The sequence below is a fragment of the Pinus tabuliformis genome, chromosome 1_2 (genome assembly GCF_031772625.1).
Source record: "Pinus tabuliformis cultivar Carrire ecotype Pingquan chromosome 1_2, CPIR1, whole genome shotgun sequence".
NCBI lineage: Eukaryota > Viridiplantae > Streptophyta > Pinopsida > Pinales > Pinaceae > Pinus > Pinus tabuliformis.
In genome coordinates, this window is record NC_142298.1 from 1,095,396,011 (window position 1) to 1,095,413,741 (window position 17,731).

The 17,731-nt window shown below is 41.4% G+C and overlaps 1 pseudogene; it reads right to left on the reverse strand.

The window, feature by feature from the left end:
• The window catches only part of LOC149209997 (serine carboxypeptidase II-3-like), a 36,054-nt pseudogene extending 18,908 nt beyond the window's left edge, over positions 1 to 17,146 (reverse strand).
• Positions 17,147 to 17,731: the final 585 nt, after the last annotated feature.

Consider the following 17,731-nt stretch of genomic DNA (forward strand, 5'->3'; position numbering starts at 1 on the left):
TCACCTATACTCATTGAGCTCACACCCTCAGCTCCTATACCATGTAAAGAGCAGAGGCGCACAGCACACCAACACAACACAGAAACATTGAACTCAAGACTTGCATCTATTCATCAATTAACATGTATATATACAAGCTGGAGAAGTTTCTGGAGATCAGTTCAGGCGGTGGCTTCCTGGAGAAGCTTTCCTATTTTCAACGTTTTCTAGAACCAGCGTTAAATCATTGTTGAATATTGGTGGTAGGTAGTTGGAATTACGTCTAGTTTCTTCCAACAAAAATCACATCATAGAATATTTGTCGACCTGTTTCGAACCAACGAGTGTGGTTCATTATCAGGACAAGTTGTCCTGATGATGAACCACACTGGTTGGTTCGAAAAGCATGGACAAAGATTTTATCATATGATTTTTCCGAAAATATTTCTATAAACTCAGATTATGGATCAAAGAAGTTTAAATTCAAAAATCATGTAGTTATTGAAATATATCTCAGCAATGATTTCAGTATGCATGATAATCTTATTCAATTTGTGTAACTAAAAAACGCGTTATAAGATGTAGGTGCATAATCAAAACGTCAGTGTTTGAATAATTTTTTAATAGTGGAAAATGGATTGAGTATTTTTAATATTTTTTTGGTATTCAAAATCTTGAAATTTAATAACTATAATCTAAATTTTGAAAAATATTTACTAGATTTTATTATAATTTCATCAAAAATTTCTATTATTTTTTAAGCTAATTCGTGAAATCTTTAAACTACTATGTATCAGAGAATTCTGGCAAATGAACCTTAATCAACGTGTCTCGATAAAAGTGCGTTATGATGCGTAGATTTGTTGGTGCAGGGTAGCTTTAACTAAAGCAATATAATAAAAAGTATGAGATAAAGTGTAGGATGAACTACATGGCGGAATTATAACGATTTAGAAAATAAAAAGGGATTACATTATAGACTGAGACGACACTAAGAGTTGGATAATGAGACAACGTGATAAGGAATAATGAGATATTGTGATTAAAAAACAAAAAATGTATCGGAATATTACTCAAAATGATTATAATATAAACAGATATGACATCAACAATTCCATAATGAATTATCAATAATGGGATAAAGGTTTACTTTATTAAAAAAAAAGAGTTATGTACAGTCATAAGGAATGTTTAGTAGTAATTACTATTTAAATTTAACTGTCAAATTTATTTAATAGAAAAATACCTCTAAAGTAAATTAGATGGGTTAATAAGGAACCATACTTATTCCTAAGCGTGTCTTCTCGTAGGGATCTCAGCGATAAAAATTCAATAAGCATCGGATCTTTCACTAGGATATTTAAGAAAAATATATAAGTAGAATGACGATATGATAGGAATTTATGGTCTCAGCGGTGGTGGTCAATTTAATTAATTTTCTTAGTGGCAAGTACGGTTCAATTTAATAGAACCAATTTGAATAACGGAATTTCTATTGGAACATGATAAATTTGTAGTAAACATACTGTATTTTCAACATTTTCAAGGTTTTCGTTACATTATATGCATATGTTTAAAATATTGATGAGAGGTTCAATCAATCAAAATTTTAACTTATCAAATATCCGTATTCACCAAAGCAAAAGATTTCTATAAGTTTGACGTAATCCTTTCCATGTTTTCAATTACTCGACTAGATTCCCACCTGGATACCTGTATGAGGCTAATATTGTATCTTCGCGAAAAGTCATAGACCTCCACGAAATTACCTCCGCGGTGCGCGAAGCTTGGTGCGCCAAAGTAGTTTCACCAAAATCATAACCCTCAGCCCCTCGGTGAAAATTATCTCTACAAAAATTTTCTTCGATTTTTCTAACATTAATTAGGAATGCTTTACTTGCATGTACTCCAATTCTTTAGTTCAAATCCTTTGGTGACGTGAAGGATCCAGGTCCGGGTGTGGCGAAGGACCCTTCCAAGACCTTTTACTTTCGTGATTTTTTAAATTGATTTTTTAAAAGAACATAAGTGAATACTTGTGCATGCTGTAAAGAAGAGGAACATGACAATCATCAACACATGAAGACATAAGTCGTTGATAATGGAGTTCGTCCAGGAGGGACTGTCTCTGAGCCCCGATGTCAAGATGGTGTATGCCGCTGCATTAAGTGTTGTTAATACTGATGATATACACAGAGGTGGTGTCACTATCATACAAGGAAAATTCCCCCATGCAGGAGTGGTTCCAAGAGATGTTCCACTACAGGAACTTTCAATCAAAAGACTCCTATCAGTGTGACACAAAATCATGCATGATGAGCATCCCTCGAACATGGGATAAGGGGGATCTCAATGCAAAACATGCATGATGACAACATGAGTATCCCATCAACATACAACAAAGGGATCTCAAAACATAACATGACAAATCATGACAACAAGTACATCACATAGACAATTCCGTGTCACATCAAGTAGGAATCATGAAAGAAATTAATAAACTAGATTCCTCATCAAAGATCAAACAGGGATTTGTGCAGCACAATGCATAGCAAAAAGAAGTACATGAACACTTCATATACCTCACATCCAGGGGCCATCTGAAGAAGCAGATGTCAAATTGTTAAAGCTGCTCAGACAATCGATCTCACGACATCAATCGTGTGGAAATGATTTCTCGCACATGAATGCTGACACCTGCATTCCACTTAGAAAAGTGGCTGAAAAATAGAATGAGCAAACGAGAAATATGAAAACACCATTAGATTTGTGGCATCAAATAGTGTAAAATCGACTGTCCAATTTTTGAATTCTGAGAAACTGAGAATCTAAGGCTCAAGGAATCTTTTAGATCCCCCTTAGATTCCTCAAAGATTATGCTCCATGGGTGGACTGGAAATCTGCAACTCGAAAGGTCAATTTTCCCTCGCCATTGCGATCCCTGTGAAAAACCATGAAAAAAAACTATAAACTTGACTATATTCTGACATGGAGAAAAATTACCTCCTCAGGAAAATTTCAAGAATCATGGCTCTGCTCCCTGTTTTTGCAGCGATCATGGTTCCACCTGCTTACTGAAAAATGGCCAAAAAATTCAGAACTCTAACGGAGAAATGGAAAACATCATTGTGTTCGTGGCATTGAGAAGTGCTGAAACCATATAAAATTTGTCAAATTCCGACAAAGTGAAATTTCGCCCCTCCTATAAAACTCTGCCTTGAACCGTGTGCACTGCCTCCTCCGCCTGAGCGCACTAAAAACTGTGTTTTAAATAGAAATTGGGTGAGGGATTTCCCAATAAAGTTGTTAGCGGAGTTGGTTTGAGATCCAACTATTGGGGAGGAGGTCGGGCGGTCAAACCCTACATCCTCTTGTTTTCACATAAAAAAATTTTAAAGTGGGAAGGGAGGTCGGGTTGGGCTCGCCTTGGGCAGCCACCAACCTCAACTATCCCCTACTCCATTTCCATTGTGCAGATAGTGGTATGTTGGGTCCGCACACCAAGGGCCGACCCACGTTTATAAGCAACGGTGGTCTCCATTTTAATGTTGGTGGTTGGGTCTGTGCCCCAAGGGCTGGCCCACCACCTTAACTTTGAGCTTACGTTTATGGCTCGATGGTGGAGGATCTATGGGAGGGGCTAGGGGTCGTGGCCTGCCCCTCTAACATATAATATTTTTTTTAAGTGAGAGTTGGGGTGGCAGGGTTGGTGGCCCACCACCCTTTATATATATATATATATATATATATTATTTTAATAACAATAATGGGCCATTTTTGAAATTCATTTTTTAAGCCGTAGGAGTCTTTTTAACTAGGCCACAATTTCACCTAGAATATGGCTAGAGTTGGCTGGAATCTAGGTTCTATCCAAATTGTGGCCTCCTTAAGCCTGCCTAGTGAGCAAAAAGTCAACCCAACTTTGACTGCGTCTAGCTTCTTCATCAGGACTCGGATTGGCGAACCATTCACACCGCCGCGATCAGGATGACGAGATCTATGCTCTGGTCCTAGTTTGAGCATAATCCAAACATTTTGATTTTTGAGCTTTCTTGAGTCCTCTTTGTCCTGTGTGTGTCTCTGGAGCCACCTAGATCAATCCTCCCTACCGAGGAGCTTTTGGTATTCCAAAAGCATGAAAAATACTCTGCAACTTCTTTGTACCTTGTCTGCATCACAAGCATCCTAAAAGGTCTCGCTTCCATCTCCTTCACCTTTGTTCTTTGGAACCTTAAGCGATGAGCTGACACTTGCAACCTCTCCAACTTGTAGTACACTGTTTTTCAAATTACATGCTTGTCTTAACTAACCAACTAACGACCCAAGCGTCCCACACTTTCCATAATTTTATAACACATACTCGGTGGTCAAGTTTACAACAAGATGGGCGCAATACCCCAACTACGAAACCAAGGCCAAGATATTATTGTTGCTTCAACAAGTGATGGAAAACTCATCATCACTGTTGGTGGCTTATATGGGCCTGACCCAGGTTCAGAAGAATTACTTAGCCAAGAAAATCCCGCAACTACCAGCCCTTTCGGCAACAGCCCGTGAGGCGCGGACTAAGGTCTCACTCGAGGTAACAGGGGAGGGTGTTGGAACCAGGGTTTCGCACCCTTGGGGTGTCTAGATGTGGTTTGGAGGTGTCGCGCCCCGTTCTGCAGCTTCACGTTGCGTAGATCTCGAATACCTCTTACTGTCTATTAGCGTGCAGTCTACAGATATAATCTATTGGATGAAGTATTGCAACTTGGATCTACTTTAGAATGATCTTTAAGAAAACATTTATCAGATTTATCCAATTTGCGTATTAAGATTAGACCCAGATTCACAAATATTAAAGAAAAAAACATATGTGCATAGATCAAAACAGTCTTATTAATTATAAAAAATGCCAGATTCGCGATAATTCAGTTTGGCCACAGAATTCTCAAAAGGAACTTATATTTATTTCCACTTATCTCTAATACATTTAGATCCACCCTGTGCACATAGCTGCAGGGGTCCACGTACATAGCTATAGACTTCTTCCCGGCTTCTACGCACACAGCTATAGAGCCTATACTATCCCCAAACCCTTGACTCAGACTTACAGACACTTCTGACTGCCTTTCTCAAAAACCCATTACAATTTAGATCCAAGATCATACCCAAAAAGAACTGCCTTTCCCTCATAGAGCTGCACTCTATTTATACCTATCTATGGTCCGTGGACCAACTTACTTCCTATTATTTTATATTATTTTTCGAGCAGACAACCCTTTGACTCAGTGTTTTACATTTCACGCTCTGCATATTTAAGAGGTTTACAATATTTTTATCCTAATTTCTAGGCTATCAGACCCAAAACTATTACACAGGACCTCCACTACCCAATAGTCCCCCAACACAATCATCGAGACTTGTCCCAAGTCACTCGTTGGTGCGGTGAGACCGCTTCCATGGCTTCACGGTTCACCTCCCTCTAAGTGACACTCATCGTCCTATTGCTTCTTCATTATCTCTTATAATGCTTCCTGTAGCTCCTCCTTCAGTGTTTCTTCCACTTCTTGTGACCGATGCTGCTCATTCTGCTCTGCTTGGTTAACACAGAACACCCCCTCATTGGATTTTAGATCAAGTGGGGGAGTCGCGTATGGAACAACCTTGTACCACCACATCCACTTCCAACCTTCATATCCGCTCTTCACCCTATCTGCTGTAGCTTGTGTTGTAATTTTGCAAGACTGTTGCTGCTGTCTGTGAGATCCCACTCCTTAAGGTCTTTTAGAGACGCCTTAGTAACTTCGGTTCTTCCCGTGGTCTCCATTTTTCCATTCTTTTGCTGAATTGTTGTGGTTTTCCGACCTACCCGCGGCTGGGGCGACGACATCTAGACCAATTCTACTTCGTGTCTCCCCTTTTCCAGTACATCCCTTACTATTGAGGCAGCAGGTTGCAGAATGCCCGCGGCTGTCAACACCATGCTCCTTAGATAGTCCTGCTGCTCTATCGGCCATATCACCACCATCGGGCTTATTCCTTGTACAAAGATACTAACCAGCTCCATATCAATACTTAGCATACACTTTGCGGAAGTGTAGTTTGCCCAGTGGATGCCCCTCAGTGATTTATAAGCGATTCGAATTTCAAATTCCGTGATTCCCACCTGTTCCGTGGAAGGTCTGTGGCAGCTCGTGCCATGTCTGGCTCGTACTCCTCCTCTTAATTGCTCGTCGCCTGCTCCTTTTCGCCATAATGTAGACATCTTTTCGTGAATAGTGACATGAACAGTCACCTCTGCTGGGAGCAACACAACAGCATACTTCTGAATGCGCGACCGCGATCTTGATGATGAGTGAAATCGACGGGTATCCTAGCACTCGCGCCTCTTTCTCCCAAACTGCTTTACCGTCTCGTGCTCTCTTTCAACTAGCTGGAGAGGTGAGATTATCCCTTGAATGGTTAGTTAGGTAGCCAACCCGCCCGTATAGAGCTTCAGGCGACTACCATTCACTCGGCCTGGGAAGGGGTCCCCATTGAGTTTGGCAAGCTGAAACACGCCCCCGTCGGTAACTTCTTTGATGACATAGGGTCCCAACCAATGCATTCGGATTTTTCCAGGGAATTTTTTGAATTCACTGTCGTATAGCAATACTAGATCATTCTCCTTGAAAGTGTGCACCTTGATATGATGATCATGCCACGCTTTTTTGCGTTGTTTCTGTACATGCTGATGGAATCCAGCCAAAAATCGTTCCTGTTCCAGTTCTTCGAGCTACGTGAGCCTTTCCTCCAAAGCCTCGCGGTCTTCCATACCGATGATTGCCACTATTCGTAGACTAGGCACAATATATTCCATAGGCATAATAGACTCCTGGCCGTAGACTAACCGAAAAAGTGTCTGGCCCATCAACTTCTTGCATGTGGTGCGGTATGCCCATAACATAATAGGGATGCACAAGTCCCAGTCATTTTGTCATTCATTACAAACCTTGGTCAATGCAGTCTCTAAGATTTTGTTGAATGCTTCAATGGTCCCATTCGCTTGCGGGTGGTATGGCATACTCTGCTGGTGATATATCTCGAATTCTTTAGTGAGTGCGCTGATTGTTTCATTCAGAAAATGTGTTCCCTGATCGCTCAATAGAATTTAGGGACATCCAAACCTTGTTAATACGTTCTCCAACAAAAACTTCACAACTGTTGCAGTCGTACAATCCTTAACCAGCTATGCCTCAGCCCATCGGGTCAAATAATCTGTCGTGGTGATGATATAGCACGCACCCGTTTTCCCTCATGGCTCGATAGGTCCTACGAAGTTGATTTCCCACTTCTCGAAGGGTTGTAGCATCATCTGTGGCTGGAGTGGCATTTCATCTCTCCATAATGGTTTCCCCATCCGTTGACATACGTCACAGGCTCGGCAGTGTGCTTTCGAATCCTGATGTAGAGTAGGCCACCATAATCCTGCGCGAAGGATCTTCTGAGCTATGGCGCGACCCACATAATGTCCACCAGCAACCCCCCCATGTGCTTCGACCAGGATCTATCCTCATTCGAACTCCGGGACATATCGGCGCAATATCTCATCGTTGCCCATTTTGTAGAGGTGGCCTGCAATCACGGTGAAGTCTGTTGCACGTATCACCAATTCCTTCTTCTGCTAAACAGAGTATCCCTGTGGTGCAGTTCCTGTAGTTAAGAAATGGATTATATCTTCAAAGTGACCATCCACAATGTGCACCGCATATAGTTGAGCGTCCAGAAGTCTGTCCAATAGAATTGTGGGTTCTTCGCCAGTCTCAATTCGGGACAGGTGATCTGGGCCTGAATTTAGATGTCCTGGTTTGAAAACAACCTCAAAGTCATACTACTGGAAGAATAGCAACCATCTACAGATATGCCCCCCAACATAGGCTTATTCACTAGGTATTTTAACGCCGAGTGATCGGTATACATCTTAAAGTGATCTCCAAGCAGATAGTGGCAGAATTTTTGAAGTGCGTATACCATCACTAATCCATCGGGTGGTCAATTCCCTTTGCTCCTGGTTAAGTAAGTACCACCCCCAATGTGATACATGACGCGTCGACATGCACATGAAATTCGATGTCCCATTTTAGAAAGACCAATATAGGGGCCGAGGCCATCTTTTCCTTAAGTGTCTCCAGACTTTTGTTACATTCCTCATTCCAGTGATAAGTAGCGTGCTTCTTCAGTAACTGTTCCATTGAAGCCATGATCTGGGCATAGCTTTTGGTGAACTTTCGATAGTAGCCCGTGTGTCCTAGTGTGGTGCATAATTTCTTAACACTTCACGGCACTTGCAGTTGAGTATGACGGCGATATTTGCTGGGTCCACCATCAAGCCTTTCTTACAGACCACATGGCCCAGCAGGTTCCCGAATGGCACAAGGAAAGTACACTTCTTCAACTTTAATGCAATCTGATGTCAGCGACAAGTATCCAGCATCAACCGTAAGCTCGCTATGTGCTTCTTGACCAATCCAAACATGGTCCAGTCATCAAGATAGACTTCTAGGAACTTGTGGATAAATTCTTTGAATACTGCGACTACTATTCGTGAAAATACTACCAGCGCATTCTTCAGTGCAAAGGGAATTACGGTGTACTAAAAGCAACCCCATTTGGTGGAAAACATTGTCTTACTCCTATCCCCTAGCGTGATCTTGATCTGGTGGTATCCTGAGAACCCATCTGTTAAGGAGTAGGCTTCCTATTGTTATCGAGAAAACTAGTGTCTATTTAGAACTACTAGTCCCACTAAGACGGGTAGCTATCTTAGAAACAAACAAGCTAAAGTCACTTGTGTTTTCCTTTACAAGAGATAGATGAGAAAGAAGCAGAGAGTACCAACCTCAGTCTTTCGCTTGGCTCCTTGCGTGTTTCCTTTCCCCTTTGACAGAATCTCGCCACTGCTTCCTTACTTGTCTCGCTTCAAAGAGCACCTGTAGAGTCAAAGCAGCATAATACCATCAAAGCATAGAGATCTATCACCGTAAACAACATAGGATCAGATATATATTGACCATACAAATGCATATATCAACACAATATTCAGAGATATACAAGAATATGGAGGAAAACTCAAATGGCTTTATTGATAAAAGTAGTAGAAGAGAGGATTAAAACCACTTGGTCTGACCCAACGCCATCCTCCCTGCATGAAATCCCTCTTCACTTCACACAAAGAAAGATCACCCAACAATGTCTTCAAAGAGAAACCAACAACACTTCCTTACAAATTACAAAATTCTAGCCTTTGGATCTCTGGGATGAGGGATCCATATATAGATTTTTGTAGGGGGGTGAGTCAGCTTCTGGGATTTTGATTACTGTCATCTCTCTGATAGTTCTTGGTTCCACTTGGAGATTTCATGATCTCTTACTCATCGTTGGGCGAATTCACAGAGGCAAGTGGCAAATGAGCAGCTTCTAGAAGATTCTCAGGGTCTCCACCTAGCAAACTGCTTGTGCCATTTTTCTGCTCTCGCTCATTGCACCTATAGAAGGGCTTTCCAATATTCATCACACTTTTTGCATGTGGCAGGTGAGATGGATCACACCCTTAGCACTGGGCAGTCTGTATGGTCCTGTTTTGACCAGTTCTGAGTAGTTTTTCTTGGAGAACTTCTGGGAGATGATGTAATCAGTTGACCTTCATCCTTTAGGGTATGAAACAACGCTTTTAGGGACTTAGAAGCCCTTGGTTTATGGACATATGTGATTGGGGTTGCAGTGCCCAAATATGTCTATAACAATTGCCCCCTAAAGCATGAGGTCGTAAATCTTTTTGATGTCAGGTGAAATGCTTTATAATGAGGATCCGAGGTTTTTCGAACTGGAAGGTGACATGTAGTAATATACAACACAAAACATTAACTCCATAATATTTTCATGATCTAGCTGAGGCGAGCATTCCCATGCTCAACTTTATAAATTCATTTTCATGTACATAGGATAGACAATTTTCTGTGTAGCAGACTGATGATTTTGGTAGAGCCATCATCCTTTGGTTTGGATGATTGTCTGTGAAGCAATGATGTACTTTTGATGTCTTTATTTTCCTGAGGATATCGCAACCCAGATGGATGAAACTAGATCTGGGGTCTTCAAAATTTGTCCAATCTTTGCCCGAAGTACAAGTCGGCCCATGTGAAAAGATGTTCTGATGTCGAACATGGAAAGACATCGCCTGATTACAGGCCTATGATGTAAGCTGTTAACAAGCATGAGAGGAATCACTGATGATGATGATGACCCTCAAGGTACTGCAGTACAATTCACATGATGTGAATACATCAGTCGATGTCGAACACCACTCGAAATCTTTCGGTCGAAGGCCATTAATGTAAACATGTTGCCGAAAGTGAGAAACTTGCCATTGAGGCATGCAAGATTCAAAGTACTGAAAGGGTTGTTCCTAGGTCGACTTCTTGGATAATGGGCTGATGTCGACAAGAAGTGACCCGTCGTAGGAGGGAATTAATGAATCCCACATCTATGACATGGAACGGAGAAAATGATTTTGTGGATGTGAAAACGATTTGATGATACAAGGTTCAGGGTGGTGGTCATGAAAGGATGAAGCGTGAAGGTATTGCAACGGATGAGACACAAGCTGGGTAGGTGAATTCTCTGAGCGACTTCTCTTAAACATATCGACGACACTGAAATGGATTGGTAGCATTAACTCCAAAAGTGGATGGTATGGTGGACTAATGGTAATATGACTGGTGAACGGAATACCCAACCCTACTCAATCATGGTGACAGAGTGAAAGTGTCATGTTCAAGAGCGACCTGCTACCAATAAAGTTTCTTCTAGTTTTCTTCCCAATTTTCCCCAGTCATTTCTGACCAGTACCTCTTTATTTTTTTCAAGCTTGAGGAGGATAACATATGCTTTTTATATAATTCGCCCTTCGGGCAAACCTATCGCTATGTTTTAACGAGCCTAGCGACAGTGGGACTCGCTCTTGTCTGGATGGACAAGTTTGTTGCTATTGCTTTAACGAGTTTAATGACAAGGATAACTCAGTTCTTTTCAATTTTAGAGAGTCTGAAAGAGACGGAAAGGAAACTTTAATATTCCTTTTTTGTAATGTAATCCCTTAAGTTTGAAAAAGTATAAAACAATGCGAAAGGGATGACTTTTCTATAGTTTTAATAAGCTGAATAAGACAAACGCTCGATATTTTTGTGTAATAATCCCTTAGGTCCAAAAAGATTAAAATCTAGAGGAGGGATAACACTTCCAATCGCTTTAATGAGCTAGAGAGGCCAATTGCTTGGCAATCTTTTCATATTTTATGAGTCAGATGAAAAGAGCTTAAGGGAGACTCGTTTTTTGAGGAATGAGTGATATTTTCGGGTAGCAGCTAGTTCCAGGTGAGCCTTGGAACTTTTCAATCACGACAGTGTAAAGAAGGTGCCTAACAGGATCACTCATCGCAGTTGTTCCTCAATAGGGGTAAACAATCAAATGAAGGCATATGATCAGCTAAAAGAGAGTGGAAGTGATGGTAAGAACACGACCAAGGCTCATGAGCTAATAATAATGCGATCGCAATGGCTATTTACCGAAGGAGGGTTTATTTTTTAATGAGCTTAAACTCTGGTGGAACATATGCTCATTGCTAGGTTCATTTTTTAACGAGCTTGAACTTCGCGTAAAACAACTCATGTTAGAAGTATAATAAGGATGTCTCATCAATAGGTTCATTTTTCGGGGAACTTTCACCATTCGAAATTTTGCTCCGACTCCTTTTATTATTTAAGCTCGGAATGACCAATACTACGAGTTTAAAGGGTTAAGAATCTACAAACTAAGAAAATAAATGGTCGCTTTTCACTTTCATGTAAAAAGGTTTGCATGCCCCGAAGTATAGTGAAGTAGAGTTTCTAGGTTACCCTTCAATTTGCAGACAAAACATTTGTTCTGTCAGGAAAGGCATACCTTCTAACAGAGGTATCTTATTCCAGTCTAATCCCATTTTCCTAAATGGACGGGTGTGTCAGACTAGTCATATATTCTCCGCGGAAACCCACCCTATACCTGAAGTTTTCCTGCTGAAGCAGACCAGGGTGCATGCCCCCTGGGTTTCAGTCACAACCATCGAATCACTCGCACTCATCGGGTGGATGGACTAGAGATTGATGAGACATTCCTTACGCAAAAAGACCTGTTAGGGACGGCATTTGACTATTAGCTATGTGTGAAGCGGAGAATGAGAGCTGGTCTACGAGCTGGACCACTCTACCTTCATGTGGAAAACACATCACTCAAAAGAGTGAGGAAACAATAGCTCCCATGCTATAAATGTAGTCGCGCCCAAGGAGCAGATTGTAATCTAAAGGTCCTTGGACTACCATTACGTTCAAATAAATGGTTTTCCTTCTCAAAGTTATAGGAAAATTTGGAAGGATCCCTAACAGTCGACTGGTTCCTTTGTCAAAGCCTGTCAGATTTCACATCTTAGGCAAAAGCGATGGCGAACCAAGCGCTTTCCAAGAAGTTGAGGAAAGGATACATACAGAAGCCCCTTCATCTATGATGGTACCAACCATGACCATTTTGTAATTTTGCACTATGATTCTGAATGGTAAATTAGATGGTAGACGAGGTTTGCCTAGTAGATTCTAATCGAAGGAGACGACTAGGTTGCTTGGAGGTGGGACCGAACAAACGGCCGAATACATCTTTGATTAACTTCCTTCCTGCGGTAAAGGAATAGGTAGATTTCCCCCATGTTCATCGGAGTCTGTGTTTATGAAAAGAATTTGAACGGTGTCGTTCTCATTCTGTTTGGTGACTGTATCATCTGAAGGTAAATCCAATGAAGACAAGATGGGGTCGACTGCCGTCTCGACCTCTTGACTTTGGTCTGATGTGGACTCAGAGGGTTTATCTTCAATGATAGGTGCTTCAACCAACAACAAAGGTGTGTCAATCGGATTTTCAACTAGGAATGGACTCGGTAAAAGTTTCTTATATCCAAGAGGAAGTCGCTGTGGTGATGCAGGACGATTATCCAAGACTCTTTTAGCTTCGTGCAGGAAGGGACAACGGTGGAGGGCATGATCGCCTTCACACACTCTGCAAGGAAATTTAGATTTTCCTTTCCGTCCAGTGACTTCGTTTTCACTAGTTGACGGTTTACTCTCAACATGATCGTCAGAGGTTGATGACACCGGATTGTGCAAGCGGGGAGACCAGTCTCTTAAGATCCATTGGATGCAAGGACAATCTCAATGATAGTGGTCCCCTTTGCAGATGACACATGGAGATTTAGGTTTGGATGGTGCAGTGTGTGGATTTTCATTGGATGACATATGGTTGCCCCTTTTTGTCGTTGGCTCCTTCTTCCTCTTCTCCTTCCCTTTCGTCTTCTTCTTAATTACTTGGTTTTTAGTTTTACTATCTTCACCAAGCGAAGAGGAAGAAGGAGATGGAGAAACAAATGAAGTAGAAGGTTGGGGGGTAACTCTAATATCATCCAATCGCTAATTTGATTGCTTAGGAATCATGGTGCTTTGAACGACAGAGGTCGAGAAAAGCCATACTGGCAGGTCAATTGTCAGTCTTGGAAGGGACAATGTGGCCATATGAGGTGCACCAACATCTCCCCAAGAAGGGAAAGGACCAAGATTTTCCCCAAGGGGAAATCCTTGATTGGTGGACTCCATTTTTCTCAACCTAAGATCAACGAGAGAATAGTGACGTTATTCCGATTAAAATAAATTTTAGACGCTTTGACACAACTTTCTTTTTCAATTTTTAAGAGTCGAGAAAAAGCTAAAGATGACTCTAATTGCCTTCGATTTTTAATGAGCCTGAAGTGACAGGTGCTCAGATGGACCTTTTCCTTTAAGGAGTCTGGAAAGGAACGAAAGAGACTACTCTGGAAATCTAGATAGAGGGATTACCAAACCAATCTCAAAACTACAGAATACTTTTTACGATACGGCAGTCAATCTTCCCAAATGTTGTGTTCATTGCATTGCGATCGATAGGGCAACAGACATGGCTTCCTAAGGATAAAGGGTATAGCCTATTGTGGTCTCCCAATATATACTCGATAGTACATGGGAGCATAAGTCCGTACTGGCACTTGTCATCTCAAAGAGGAGGAATCACCCAACCTACGATGAAAGTGATAGTTACCAGGTTTTACGATGTCAAAATATGTCTCTAGCCTAGACTTCTAGATGTTGTGCGTTAGGTTCCAAAGAGTTTTTATGTTCATTGAATTTATTTTACAGTTGATCTTTCTAAAGAAGTTTGCCTTTAAGGTTCACCGCGTGATGTAGATATACAACCCCTAAATATGCAATCTAAGATGATAAACAATCATTTACTATTCTTTTTGCAATGAAAATCCTAGCTACTAAAGAAAGAGAAGCGAAATCCTTTCAACATAGAGCAAAGAGCACACACTAGATGCACTGTCCTAAATCAAAATCAACAAGCAGTCTAAATGCAAATGCACATGTATGTATTTTTTTCCGATTTTTTAATGTGTGAATGACAAAAATAACGCTCAATACAAATCTAAATTATTTCTTCTTTCAAAGCGACAGTACTGATGATTTTATTTTCAAAAAACGAAAGGAAGGCAAGACGACACTTTGTGATTTGTAATCAAAAACTGCTTCCGACACTTGAAATACTATAAATTCAGATCAAATACAAGAGTAACAATGTAATCGACTATCAAAAAGAGGAGGATTCTTTTCTTTGACTGAAAACGACACTTGCGACACTTTCAAATCAAAATAAGTCAGTTCGATTAAGCTACTATTTTGTAAAGGAGAACTGTAAATGGAAAAAAATACATAAAAAAGCATTAATAATTCTTTGTACAGTCGAGGTTGAACAATGCAAAGGAAGGGGGTTTCAACGCTGGTATATTGATCACAGACAGAAAATCTCCTGAATAAAGCCTAAGACAGTGAAGAAAAAACTAAAATATGGAGGAAGAAACAGTCTTACCTGATCATTGCACCTGTAACATAGGGAAACATGGATGCATCTCACCTACTGCACACGGGAGGTGCGATGCATCCAGTCTGCCAAGAGGAGAAAGTGCGATTGTCCAGCGACGAGACTTTATCTTGATTTTTGGTCACAGTTTGCAGCTTAGTCCATGGATTTATGTTGAGATAATGATAGTCAGTAAATACAAAGTATAGGGGCTGACCTAATGAGGTTACTTGAGCTACCCCTAGGGCACTTATGATGTTTGCAAGTCAATTGTTCAATTCATAAACAAACCCGGAGATTCACTGAAGCAACATTGATCTACTTTGCACTTGCATAGAAAATGCAGTTCAAAGGCTAGCTGGCTTAACTTCATGCTTCATCTGTAGTTTATGAAGCAAACAAATAGAAAGAAGCAATCAAACTATTCTCTCCCCAGCGGAGTTGCCATTTTGTTATCGAGAAAACTAGTGTCTATTCAGAACTGCTAGTCCCACTAAGATGAGTAGCTATCTTAGAAACAAACAAACTAAAGTCACTTGTGTTTTCCTTTACGAGAGATAGATGAGAAAGAAGCGAAGAGTACCAACCTCAGTCTTTCGCTTGGCTCCTTGCTTATTTCCTTTCCCCTTTGACAGAATCTCGCCACTCCTTCCTTACTTGTCCCACTTCAAAGAGCACCTATAGAGTCAAAGCAGCATAATACCATCAAAGCATATAGATCTATCACCATAAACAACATAGTAGAAGAGAGGATTACAACCACTTGGTCTGACCCAGCGCCATCCTCCCAACATGAAAGCCCTCTTCACCTCATACAAAGCAAGATCACCCAACAATGTCTTCAAAGAGAAACCAACATCACTTCCGTGCAAATTACAAAATTCCAGCCTTTGGATCTCTGCGATGAGGGATCCATATATAGATGTTTACAGGGGGGTGAGTCAGCTTTTGGGATTTTGATTAGTGTCATCTCTCTGATAGTTCTTGGTTCCACTTGGAGATTTCATGATCTCTTACTCATCCTTGGGCGAATTCACAGAGGCAAGTGGAAAATGAGTAGCTTCTAGAAGATTCTCAGGGTCTCCACCTAGAAAACTGCTTGTGCCATTTGTCTTCTCTCGCTCATCGCACCCTATAGAAGGGTTTTCCAGCATGCATCGCACTTTTTGCATGTGGCAGGTGAGATGCATCACACCGTTAGCACTGGGTAGTCTGTATGGTCCTGCTTTGAACAGTTCTGAGTAGTTTTTCATGGAGAACTTTTGGGAGATGATGTAATCAGTTGACATTGCTCCTTTAGTGTATGAAAAAACACTTTTAGGGACTTAGAAGCCCTTGGTTTATGGACATATGTGATTGGGGTTGTAGTGCCCAAATATGTCTATAACACCTGTCCACCCACATTTTCCAGTAGCTCATCTATAAACGGTGTTGGAAACGGGTCATTGACACTGGCATCATTGAGCTTCCTTAGATCCATGCAGATGAAAATCTCACCCTTCTATTTCTTCTCCTCCACAACCATCGGACTTACCCAGTCAGACCCCTCGACTAGTTCAATGGTTCCTGCTGCCAACATCTTCTCCAGTTCTTCGCGGAACTTTGCTTTATATTTTGGATTCAATCGGTAGGGTCGTTGCTTCACCGTTTTCATGTCTGGCTTCAATGTTATCTTCATCATTGCTCAGTCTCCTAGAATCCCTTTTAGCTCCATAATCTTTGTTGGGAACAAATCTCAATATTCCCGTAACAACTTGATGACCTTATCCACTGTGGCATCATCCCAGTAGTCTCCAAGGGTTGCATACTTCGGCTCTTCTTCGGTTCCAATATTCACTTGTTTCATTTTTAATGGCGCCATGATATCTGGGTCTTCGATTTCGGGTCCACGCACCTCCCGGCTCCCCTCTGATTCTGGAATATTGACATTTTGCAGATCATCCTCATCATCTTCTATCTGGAGATTATAGCATTCGAGGGCCTGTCTCAGCTGCCGCGACCAGTCGGGCTGCATAGTTTCCTCTGGCTCCAACGGTGTCTTGAATATGGTGGCCTTTACCAGCTGTAACGCTTCGTCCACGGGATCCATCCATTGATCTTCAAATAGGAATGTCAACAAAAACCTCGCACGCAGGATATCCCACTCACTTGTATCGTTTCGAAGCTCTGCTTCCATGTACCAATTTCTAGGAATGACATCCAAGGTGTGATAAAAAAAGTGTGCCCATTCTGGCTGAGGTTACTCTCCATAGGCTTTGATCCACTTGGTAAGGTGCATGCGTGAATCATCACGTCCATCGTATTTCTCCACTACGCAGAGTTCCGACTTCCCAAATCTGATCTTCATCATGCGCCTGCAGGCATGCCAATCTTCGAACATCCCTGCATGTGTGCCCCACCATCGCACAGGCATCACGCACAACACCCATCTCATCGCATCAAACCCTTGGTTCTCTGGTACTGCGATTTCAAATTTGGTCAGGAATTCATCTACCTTTGTCAACCCATCATACTTCAGCAATTCATGATCCTGGGCCCTTATGTAGTATAGTGATTTCGTCACCATGTTGCAGTGTAGCGTGGTTACTCCATTCAACTTGTTGCACCACTGCTCGTCTTCCTCATTTGAATCAGAAGTGCAAAATTCTTCATCACCTTGTAATATTCTTCTATCCCTCGATATCTTGACCCATCCTTGCTTTTGGGCAGACATTCTGTAGCTGCAATTTATGTCGTCATCGCATTCTCCATCGTGCACCAG